At 42.8% G+C, this 11,374-nt stretch overlaps 1 protein-coding gene across 1 annotated transcript in view; it reads left to right on the top strand.

Annotated features, from left to right (window-relative positions):
* Window positions 1–5,946: 5,946 nt before the first annotated feature.
* The window catches only part of CLIP1 (CAP-Gly domain containing linker protein 1), an 81,127-nt gene continuing 75,699 nt past the window's right edge, over window positions 5,947–11,374 (top strand). The window contains exon 1 of the mRNA XM_067307009.1: window positions 5,947–6,010. The gene's annotated coding sequence lies outside the window, so the exon portion shown is untranslated. The remainder of the gene's footprint in view (window positions 6,011–11,374) is intronic.

Genomic DNA, 11,374 nt, shown 5'->3' with positions numbered 1-11,374 from the left:
ATGCTTTTGTAAATACTAAATTGTCTGTGTGCTCAGAATTATTTTTTATATTGCTTTTCTGTTTTTTGCAAATTGCACTGTTAGCAGATGATCCCTGTCTTACTTGCATATACTTTTGGGGGTATCATTTGATACCAGTACTCATTATTTTCTAATGAGATCAATATAATAAAAAAAAATAGATGGTACAAGTATTTCCCTATATAGTCAAAATTTGTATAACTAATTGGTTACTGATGGGCAAAAGCAGGCACATCAGTAGACCACTAGAAGGGGACTAAGAAAACACTGAGCAGGGAGCTACTTGGAGCCAGTCTCTGGAAAGCATTGGGTGCTAGGCTTTGCCTGGAATTTGGGCTATCTGAATATGGTGTTTAGAGAATATCCTTCCATCCTGCCACAAGTTAGAGCATGAAGTACCTGTATCATACTGAGAACATCTTTCCACCATTTTTTCTTATTCCATCAACTTAAAGGAACTATCTGTGGATACTTAGTTGCAAAACTGGAGCTGCTAGAATCCAAACTCTCTTTCTCTAGTGATCTGTATAAACCATATATCAAAACAAAAATTTTTCCCCATTAGCCTAAAAATTTCTTTACTTACCCTGTGCAAAACATAGCTGGGAATAGAATACTCTTCAATGCTGTAGAGAATAGTTCTTCTTTTGCCTTTCAAATTGTAAAAGAAACTTATACTTTTTTTTTCTTAAAATAAGAGAATTTTTGTAATACATACTTTTGATCTCAGAGAAGTGGACAGGCTGTGGCAGGAACTATTTCATTTTTGTTTTTAACTTGTACTAGTTGTTTTGAAATACAGGTGACCATATAAAATACTGGACACTTAGATGAATCTTTTAAATCATCCTTTCTGTAGAGGTGGTGTTCAGTATGGACAATGCTTTGAGAAACTCAAGCAGAACCACTGAGCAAAATCCCTGGTGTATTTACCTCTGCTATAAGTCATACAGTTAATTAGGGATGGGGAGTTGTCACTGCTGTTTCTCTTGTGGTCAGGATTGAGTTAATCTTGATCTCTAAATAATTATGTATATGTCCACTGTTCATATCAAGTGTTATATATCATTGCTGCCCTAGACTTTTCTTAGGAGGCTTGCATAATTCTTTAATTTCTTGAATCTGTCAGGTATGACTACTCATTGTTTTTATATATTGAAACTGCAATATCTGAGAAAAGAGGAATAACAAAGTACTTCTGATACATTTAACTTGCATTCTCATGGTGATGGGTGTGGCACGATAACCTAGTTTAGAGCTCACTAAAATGAGTAATAAAATTTGTAATGAGGTGGGTATAGTGTGAGCAGGCATCACTCAGATTTTCCCACAGATTCCTGCTAATATAATACTGACATTCATTTACAATGTTTAGAACAGCAAAAGCAAAACTATTTAAAAATGCTTTTGTATGTTTAAAAAAATTAATCTCTGCAAAAAATTCAGGGCATCAGTCTGGTGGCTATCTTTAGTTTCTGGAAAAAAGAGGTCTTTACTTTTAACTTATTTTTTATAACCTAATTCACTGTGCTTAAAATGTGATGGAAAGAACAATAGCTGAGATTCTAGAAGATATCTGAAAGACATGGTAGCTGCTAAGAAGAATTATTTTACTGCAAACTGTAATGCAGGATAAGCATTTAGCTGAAGAAAAAGAATAAGAGGAACAAGCTCAAATATAATGAAAGTATTTCAAATGCATTGGTGCTTGCCATGGAACTCCCTAGTACCTTCATTTTAAACCAGAGGCAGTAAAATTGTGGTAAGTAAATGCCATCAAATATTGATGTTGTTCCTGAGAATACAGGGCAGAGCTGATAGTCTTACTTGCATATTGGCGGATGGGGGGAATGACTCAGAGGTAGGGATTAGTCTCTTGGTCCTTGGAGAAGCTTACAAACAGGATGGATTTCATAACATGGTAATTAATGTGTAAGTAACTATTGGACACTTCCTAAACTTTAACTACATGCAACAGAGGTTTGACATAAGATTGTATTTTGCAATTTATATTTGGCTGTCATCCAATGACTGACTAAAAATGGACTTACCCTTTCTTTTGAGTCCCATCACTCATTAAGGACAAAAAAAAAAAAAAATCCTGCTTCTCTGTAGGTGAGACAATTCAGCTTTTGTTGCATTTTATGTAGGTGGTAGAATGTTTATCCTTCTACTTGCACAGTCTATTTTTTCTTGATAGAATACAGTTTCTCAGTTATGTGTAAAATGAAACAGTCAAGGTGAAGATCACTGTTGTTAAAGTAAGTACCTTGTTTAATTGAGCATGCCAAAGGGACTCTCTAAATACTGCCTGTTCCTTTCACTGTTGTTTTATCCATGTTAGGTAGAACAAATAATGTAAAATTGGATGAAAATTTGACTTGTGTAGCACTCCAGCAAAAGAACTGTGGACTTGCAGGGCTCTTCTATGACTGCTGATCTAGTGAAGGAAAACAGTAAGTGCATTAGGAATGGAAAAAAGTTTTGTAGTCCTTCAAGCCACTTAGCTGTGAAAATAACTACCTTGTCTCCATGATTTTTTGCAGCTCTCTTCTTGCAGACAAAAAGTGAAATATAAAAGTTGAAATGCTAGAAAGAATGGAGGCATTACTAAGTTTGATATATAATACTTAACACTAAAAAGGACTGTTTTTCGTCTAGTCTAGCCTATCAATCATGAGCTGTCAGTTTTACTCAGTCAAGAATTTAAAGCCAAAAATACCAGGGTAAGTATGAGACTTCAAGAGACTAAATATCCTTGGTATCAATATGGCTGTAAATATATGAGCAAGACACACCACTTGGGTTAAAAGGGAGAGAAATGCTATTGTGTTTTGTGAAGACTGAAACTACTACAGGAAATAATAGCACACAATTTCTGTACCAGAATTTGTGAAGCAGTACTTTCTTGCTAAAAGGGCAGTTGCTTTTTCTGAAGCACGTGTGACCATCAATTCAATGTAGGAGTTGCAATATGTACATATTCAAGAGTGCATTCAGATGAAAAAATAATTATACATGTACTCTGGATCTTCGTCCTTGCATACATATATCCCTTTGAATATAAAAATGGATCTCTAAGTCAGGACATGCGTAAATGCAGTTCTTAAAGAATAAAATTTTAGCCATTCTGAAAGCTTAAATACTTTTGGACACTTCACAAAGATGACAAAGGGCAGAAACAAATTCAAGTGATGTTCCTGTATTATTGAAGAGAATAATTTCTCTTTGATCTAAAGTAGTCCTCGTACTTGTCGCCGACATGCCAGTGGTTATGTCAGCCACATTTCCCTGGAGCATCCTGCAGTGCTTGTCTTCATAGTCATGAAGAGGTCTAAACACATTAATTGCTCATGCAGCTCAGAAAAGAGAGGCACTAGAACTAGAATTAGATATGCTGACTTCCAGTCATATTTAGTCCTTCATAGTACTATGATTTATAGTACTAGCACCTTTTTTATAATGATTGGTACAAAGTGGATGTGAACTGACTAGATATGTTTGTCATTATCACAGTCTGCTTATATCTCCATCTAAGTGTAAACTGGTACACAGAAACTAAGTCAGACATTACTAATGTGGATGAATTCATTAAACTTTAGTTACAGTTTTTCTAAAGCTGTTTTTTCTTGGTTTGAAGGTTGATACTGATTGACTGATAGATAACTGGCTGTCTTGTTTCCTACCAGATGACTTTGATCTTGCAGCTATGGTTCTGTTCACTAGAATTGCATGCAGAAACAAGTGTACAGCCTCTTTATAGGTTGAAGCTTTTTAACTATGCAAAATCATTCTCAGTTCTGTTTTAGAAACAGGACATTTTTAGCTTCACTCTTGCAAGGAAGTGAAGAAAGGTATTACAAATGTTTGAGTCACATTTCTGCTATGCGTTCAGCCCAGTTTCTATTTTACTGCTTGCGTTTTACTTAGCCTGATTCAACCTGCAAATAAAAGTAATATTCTTCTAGGTTGCTATTTTTCCACTTAAATTCCCATGTGCTAGTTCATTACTACTTCTTACTTCATAGAGCTCTGGGGAAATTTGACACTGGAGTGCTTCTAAGAATCTATTTAAACAAACTACCTGAGTTTGTTGGACTTTTATTGTAAGCACTACAAAATCTACTAGGTATGTCTCTCATAGGCAATATAGAAGGAAGCTTTACTCTAACATCAAACTGACTAAAGCTTGAATATGAAGTTCTGCAAGAGCAGAGCGAAGCTGCAACTCTTAGTTTTTTTCTTCAGTAGTAAGCTGACTTCTACTTGCTGATTTTATACTAAATACATTAGGCTAATATTAAATAAAAATTTAATGTTGTGCAGCAAGCTGAATGCTCTTTGAAATCTACCTACATGTTAATAAATAAACCCTGAGACAAAAAAATCAAAGTAGTAATGGGGACCTATAGAAAACAATGTATTAGAGGGAAACACATTGTTATTAGCATTTGATCAGCACAGAAAGCTCAAATTTATGATACCAGAAACAAACAGGGTCACAACTGTAGCTCACAAGCCAACAGCTATTTCATGTAGATGTTTTATAAAAGTTAGAGCCTAAGTCTCTAGCTTTTACCCTAATTAAAAATCGTTGTGTTTAGGCATATTTGCATAGGTAGGAGTTGCAGGGTCGTATTCTTGTTTTAAGCCATCGCTTGCAGGTCCTGCTCTTACTTTTAAATGCAATCTAATATTTAAACTCTAAAGTTTTTACTCAGCAAAACTTTATAAAATTTTGCAAGGAGGAAGAATGGTGGCTGTATGTGACTTTGAGTATCTGTTTCGATTAACATCTAAAGGTCACAGGAAGAGCTTCTATTTAACACTTAGGAAGTGAAATTATAACAAGCATTGCTAAATGCTGATCTGTTTGAAACCTTTTATTTGGGGGACTGCGTCACACCACTTTGTGCTTTAACATGCTGGATTAATGCCAAAGAATGGAGTCAAAATGAAACACAAATTCCAATCACTTTCCAGGAATGGAATTGCTTTCTCATCACCCTTTTGTTTGAAGAGTATCATGCATAAACCAAATGATCTATGAGCCTGCAAACTGAGGTTTGCTTTGTGATTAATTCAGAAGTTTAGGCCAATGCTGGCTGGGTCTCTTACATATTTATAAGAGGTAGAGAAGTGAAGCAGAAGTCTTTCATTCAACCTTGAACATTGATCCAAAATTGTTGCTGATGGCGTTGGAGCTACTGACGTGGCTGTTTAAAGTTTAGAAACGGGGCAATGCCAGGTCCCCACGCGCTCCTCGATAAGCCGAATGCAAATTAAAATATTCTGTAGTCTGGAGAAAGGGAAGACACAGTTGTGGGTATCGAGACAAAAGGAAAACGGAGAAAACCTGGCAAGCGAAGTTATTCAAGCGCGCTCCGTCTCCTCTCCCCGCTCCTTCTCCCTCCGCCGGCGCCGGCCGGAGCGGGGAATGACCGGGAGCGGCCGGACCGAGTCGCCGCCCGCCGCGGGATCCCGGCAGCTCCGCGCTCGCCCCGCGCGGGGGGCTGCGGCGGCCCCCGGCGTTCGGCGGGCGCTGCGGGGCCTGCCCGGGCCGCGGGCGGCTCAGCGGCAGAGGGAGGCCGGGGGAAGGAGGCAGGATTAAGCCGAGCGGCTTTTCCCGCCGCGGCCCCCTCGGCGGGGACCCAGCCGCGGCCTCCCGCTGCCCGCGGGCGAACAAAGGAGGCAGCGGAGGGGGAGACAAAGGCGAGAGCGGCGGCGGCGGCGGACGGGGGAGAAGGGCCGGCGGGGCGCGCGGAGGGAGGAGCGGCAGGGCGGAGCGGCTCCCTCTGCTGCAGTCTCCGCCTCGCGGCGCCGCGGGCCCCGCCGGGCGCAGACGTTGTCTGCCCACCCCGCCCCCCGCGAGCCGGGGAGGCGCCGCCGCCGCTGCAGAGGGGCGGGAGGGAGGAGGAGGCGGCAGCAGGAGCTGCGCCCGGCGCTGGCGGCCGTGGAAGGCGGCGGCGTGGAGCCGGCGGCAGCAACGGTGAGGCGGCCTCTGGCCCCCCCCCCCCCCCGCGGGCGCGCGCTGCGGGGGGCGGGCGGCGGCGGCTGAGGCTGAGGGAAGCGGGGAGCCGCCGGCCGCCTCCCGCCTCTGGGCCTCCGCTTCCCGTGCTGGTGTGCCGCCGCTCGGGCCCGCGGCGAGCGAGCAGGCGGGCGTTGGGCCGCGGCGGGAGCGGCGTGGCCAGCGGTGAGGCGCCGGGCGGGGGGGAGGTCCTGGGAGAGCCCGGTCTGTGTGTGTGGGGGGGGGGCGGGACCCCGCTGTGGCGGGAAGAGCTCGGTCTGTGAGGTGAGTGGGGGGGGGGGACGTAGGGGGGAGCCCAGTCTGCGGGGTGGCGGGGTGCTGAGGGACCTTATGTTGGGGTGTGGAGGGGCCCAGTGACGGCTGTGCGTGTGGGGAGGGCCCTGAGGGACCCTGTGGTGGTTGGGGGGGGGGCCCTGAGGGACCCTCTGCTGATGCCTGAGGGACCCTGTGGTGGTTGAGGGGGGGGGCCCTGAGGGACCCTCTGCTGATGCCTGAGGGACCCTGTGGTGGTTGAGGGGGGGGGCCCTGAGGGACCCTCTGCTGATGCCTGAGGGACCCTGTGCTGGTCTGGGAGGCCCTGAGGGACCCTGTGCTGATGCCCGAGGGTGCTGAGGGACCCTGCGAGGCAGGAACGATCCTGCGCCGCTGGCCGGTGCGCGGGCCCTGGGCAGCCGGGCTGTGCATCGTCCATCGCTGCGGGCGCCTGGCCCGGGGAGGCGGCGAGTGTCGCCCTGGCACGTGGCCCCGCGTCGCTGCCGAGGTGACAGCAGCCGGTTTGGCTGGTTCGCTGGCGAGGCGGCCCGCGCGCTCGGGCTCGCTGGGTTCCCCTCGCGCGTGGCCTTCCCTCACCGTGGCGCCGCCAGGACGGGGCCGGCTCTCGGCTGCGCCGGGGTCCGGCCGCGCTTTGCACGCTCGAGGCTGGCGGCGTCGCTGCGCTGGGGCGGAAATCGGGATCAACCGGTGCGTGCGGCAGCGTGGGCGCCGCCGTAGCGGGATGGGGGCTTGCTCGGGCCCGCGTCGCTCTGCCGCGCAAAGCGCTCGGGTGTCATCTTCGTGATCCGTGAGGGGCAGGTAGGGCCTTTGGTTTGAATGCGTTCTCCGCGTGGATGTTACCTTTCCGTCTTGGAAGGTGCGGAGCTGTGCTTGGTTACTTGTGCTTTGAGTAGATGGTTCTGCGGAGGTGGGGTCCTAGTATTTCATGCTGAATGCTGACTTACAGTTTTCAGCATCCCACACTTATTTACTATATGCTGTCATTTTTCCTGATTGATGAATTGGCTTATAGTTTACCTTGACTTTTTTTAGTTTTAAGTTCTGCTCCCTATGCCTGCCTCGTTTCTGGGAGCTACTGACCTGCAGATGAGATGCCCACGTATCACCTCGCTGCTCAGGGCAGCTCGGCCATGTTCGGAGCCGGTGTTAGACTTGTGGGATCTCCTGACAAAGGCTATGCTGTAGGCCCCTCCTGCTTTCCACTCTATCTCTAGTGCTGCTACCTAAGGCAATTTAGTGTTCTCTTTTCAATGCCTCGGCTGTCATGGGGCTCAAGGTAATCGTTTTGGTTACCATCCCATTAATATGGTTCCTGCTGCATTAAAACCAGGAGTTATATTTTCCCGCTCATTGTAGCACCTTTGTGTATGTGTTTAAAAAACAAACCACCAAAAAAAGCTCTTCCAAAACACAACATGGAGGAAAAAATGTAGTCTGTGACTGTGTATGTCCCTGACTAAAAATATGACTTGAGAGATGAAGAGGGTTTTTTTTTCTCCCCCTTGCTTACTTACCCAGTTTGTAGAATGGAGGCAGTACCTCCTAGGGATTTGTGAAAGTTCATGAGTTGCTTTGAGATCTTTGAGCGGAAAGATTTAAAAACACATGATGTCTGTATTAATATGTAGGAAGAAAAAAAGAGCTACAAAAAAGGAAGTGCCGTTATGCCTGCTGCTTGCTAAGAATTTTATTTTAAGAGCAGAAATATACACGCAATTCTGAAAATAGCAATGCCAGAGAATGATTTTTCTTAAGTGTGTGTCTGTGTGCACCTGCTGCAGCATGTAACAAGACAGCAAATTAAATACAGTGGAAAAAAAAATAATAATTTTTTTCCTTAACAACAAGGTATCTTAGTCTAAGGAATGTATAACTGTTCAGTTACTGGCAAAACTGTCTCATGGCATACTGAAAATAGAATGACTGGAAAATGCATAGAAGATTATTAGTTCTTGGTGTAAGATTATGGCATTTTGGGGTTCTCTCTTCCCAACCAGTCCTTAATACACACTAGAAGATTTCCTGTGTGTACTAAAGTGCACTAAATAGTGCACTAAAGTTTTGTGTGTATTCGAGGGAGAGAGATATGTTGGCTGAAGCAGAAAAGCTTGGAAACATGACCTTTAATGTCCATATTTTTAGGGATCAAGAGGGAGATGATATGTTAGAGTTGTAATTGGACAAAAAATTCTCACATGTGTCTTTGTTACTATATGGTATAAAATCATTAGTTTTTGAATGTTAGAGTTTGGCAATGTGTTCTGAAGTTTGACATTCAAATACTGTAAAGAAATTCAGTTGTTTGTTTTCTGTTTAAGGAAAGAAAGATCTCAAAACCTCCACATAATTCTTAAATCATGGAAGTACTTTTCTTAGTTTTACAGAATTTGTATGGTTCCTTTCAAAGAGAAGACTTCAACTTTCAAGTGCGTTGGAGTGTGTGGGGGGAAACATCTGTCTTGTATTATCATCACAGAGGTGTACTATAGGGAATAAACAACCTCTTTCCTCCTGTGAATATACTGTAAGATGGAACAGTGCCAATATATGCTGATTAATATGACTTTCTGTATGAATGTGAATATCCAGGATAGCCTTTGTTTACTTAGGTTGGACAGGTTGGATAATTTCTTTAGTGTTTCTCTGTTTATCTTTTTGGCCATGTTAAAGTTTCTCTTGGGGAGTGACTGAGAATATCTTAAAATAGATCTTCGTTCAATAGAAATAGAGCGATCTGTCTTGCCAATATAATTTTCAAAACTACGTTTCTCTTTCTCTCTAAAACATTCAGGTCAAATGTTAACTCTCTATGTTAAATGCAAGTTCTCTAATGTTTGAACATGATGGCCATGAATGAATGCAGCTCTTGTTTAATCCTTTGGCATTCCTTGGGGACTACTGGCTCTGCTGGCATGTATAAAAAAGTAATGCACTGGAATCCTTATTGGACTGGCATGTTTAGAAATGCTTCAGTTGGATGGTGTTTTGTTATTTAATGAAAGGCAATTATATCCTGCATTAGCTGTAATCTCAGCTGCCCTGAGCTGGGTGCCAATTTCTACTGGAGCAACCATTTCGTTCTTCTTGACCAGCAGAATTGAAGCCAGCTCTGTTGGCAGCATGGTTCCTGCCTCTGATGGTTTCAAACATCCACTATTATGTCTGTGCTTGTCCAGGTGCCTGGCTTATACAGGCACTTTTGCAAAGTGATGCTGCACTCACATGACCTGGGGGAGTGGCACAGTTGACACTTAAAATATCCACAAATCTGGTATCTAGTCCATGGCTTCAGAAAGATTGGAAAGGATTTAAAAGAAGTATTCTACAAACAGAATGTACTAGTTTCTGCCTTACCACCTGCCTAACAGTTTTCCACCTGGAGGTCCTGGTCAACTGTCCTGTACAAACTCAGACATGAGGTCTTTGGGTGAATGGTACCATTCATTTAATTTGAAACATATCTCCACTCTATTTTTCTAAGGAGAAACACCATTAAAAGCTGTGCAGTTTTCTTAATCTTTATATTCTCGCTGTCTGTATTTTTAGATTATTTTGATGAGAAATTGCAAGACAATGAGCGAAACTCAGTGATAGAGTTGGCTTATCTGTCTCTGTCATTCTGCTTCTATGCTTGACAGCAGGATCCACTGAATCAGAGCAATATTTATCTAAGCTCTGTATTTGTGCTTCTAGTTTATTATATGCCAGCCCTGTAGCAGTCATGGTACTATTTAAAAGGGTAAGAACACTGAGAGCTAAAAAAGGATTGCTGACTTTGTTTTCAAGAAGTGTGAAATAGTTACAGTTTCATCCAAGTCTATCAGAATTAAATTCTTACTGTAAAAAAGTGGCATCTTTGCTTCAGCTACTTCAGTTGTAATTATATCAGTTAGTAGCCGTATGTCCTTGTTTATATGTACTTGGTTTTGAGGATGACAGGAGATGATATTTTCCTTTTCAAACTTTCATTTAAACTTTAGATCTCAAATAACTTAGCTTATGTTCTACCGTTCCAAAATCATAATTGCTGTTGTGGACTGAATGCACTTACTAAGATAGTTAAAGTGCATTATCATCAGGAGAAGCCAGTGCTGATAGTCAAATAAAATACTCTTTTTGTTATTGAAATGGAGGGCTGTTGAAAACCCAGTTGTGAATCTCCTTGGGAAAAAAAATGAGGAAGAATAATAAGTATTGATAACGGGCTTATCAGAAGACGTGGTAATTTACTTTCTCAGCTGAAAACTTTCTCGCCTTCTCAATCCTTGACTCATTCTGTAGAGAATGATGTGTGTTTAGGAGGATCATGTGCTTTCTAGTCTTTTAATAGACTCTAGCAGTGACATTTTTATAATGCATGTGTACACTGGCAATGTGAAGTGTTAGAGTTTGCATCGTATCTTCTGTGAATTTTTTGGCTTTTTAACAGTTATTAGCTCTTCCTTTGTTAATTAAAGGTGGGAATCTTTCTAAAAGCTACATAGATTTAGAAAGAATTACTTATAATATTGCTACCCAAAAATAACTTTAAACTGTTACAGACATTAGGAGTCCTCTCTTATTGATGCTCCGTATTCAATAATCTAAGTCTTCATGTTTCAGTGGTATACTTTTTTTTTTACTGAGGCTCTCAAAACTGTTAGGAATCTGGATGAGCATAGTAGGTTACAGAATGATAAGATGGGGTGACTTAAAATGTCCTTGATACAGAATTAAAATCCATAAACAGAACAGAAGCTTTAATGAATTACCTTTCTCATGGCATCATTGTAATGTCTGACTGATGGTTTGAGACCCTAAGCCTTTTACTGTCTTTCATCTGAATTATCTCCTTGTTCATAGTACAGTTTCTCAGCCACAGGAATTTGTCCTGCCTTTTTCTCCCAAACATAGGCAGAGAGAATCCAGTCTATTCTGTTTGCGGTGAAGATCCTTCCCTTTCCATGGTAGAGAGACAGCCATGTCTCTTATTTAGCCATTTAGCGATGTCGCTAAAAACATGTAATTTTCAGTAGATGTGTCTCATGGTGCTTGCCTTTCTAACTGTATTAT

Source organism: Apteryx mantelli, chromosome 17 (genome assembly GCF_036417845.1).
Source record: "Apteryx mantelli isolate bAptMan1 chromosome 17, bAptMan1.hap1, whole genome shotgun sequence".
Taxonomy (NCBI): domain Eukaryota; kingdom Metazoa; phylum Chordata; class Aves; order Apterygiformes; family Apterygidae; genus Apteryx; species Apteryx mantelli.
Note: the sequence above shows the minus strand (reverse complement) of the source record. Positions and strands in the feature narration are given on the sequence as shown.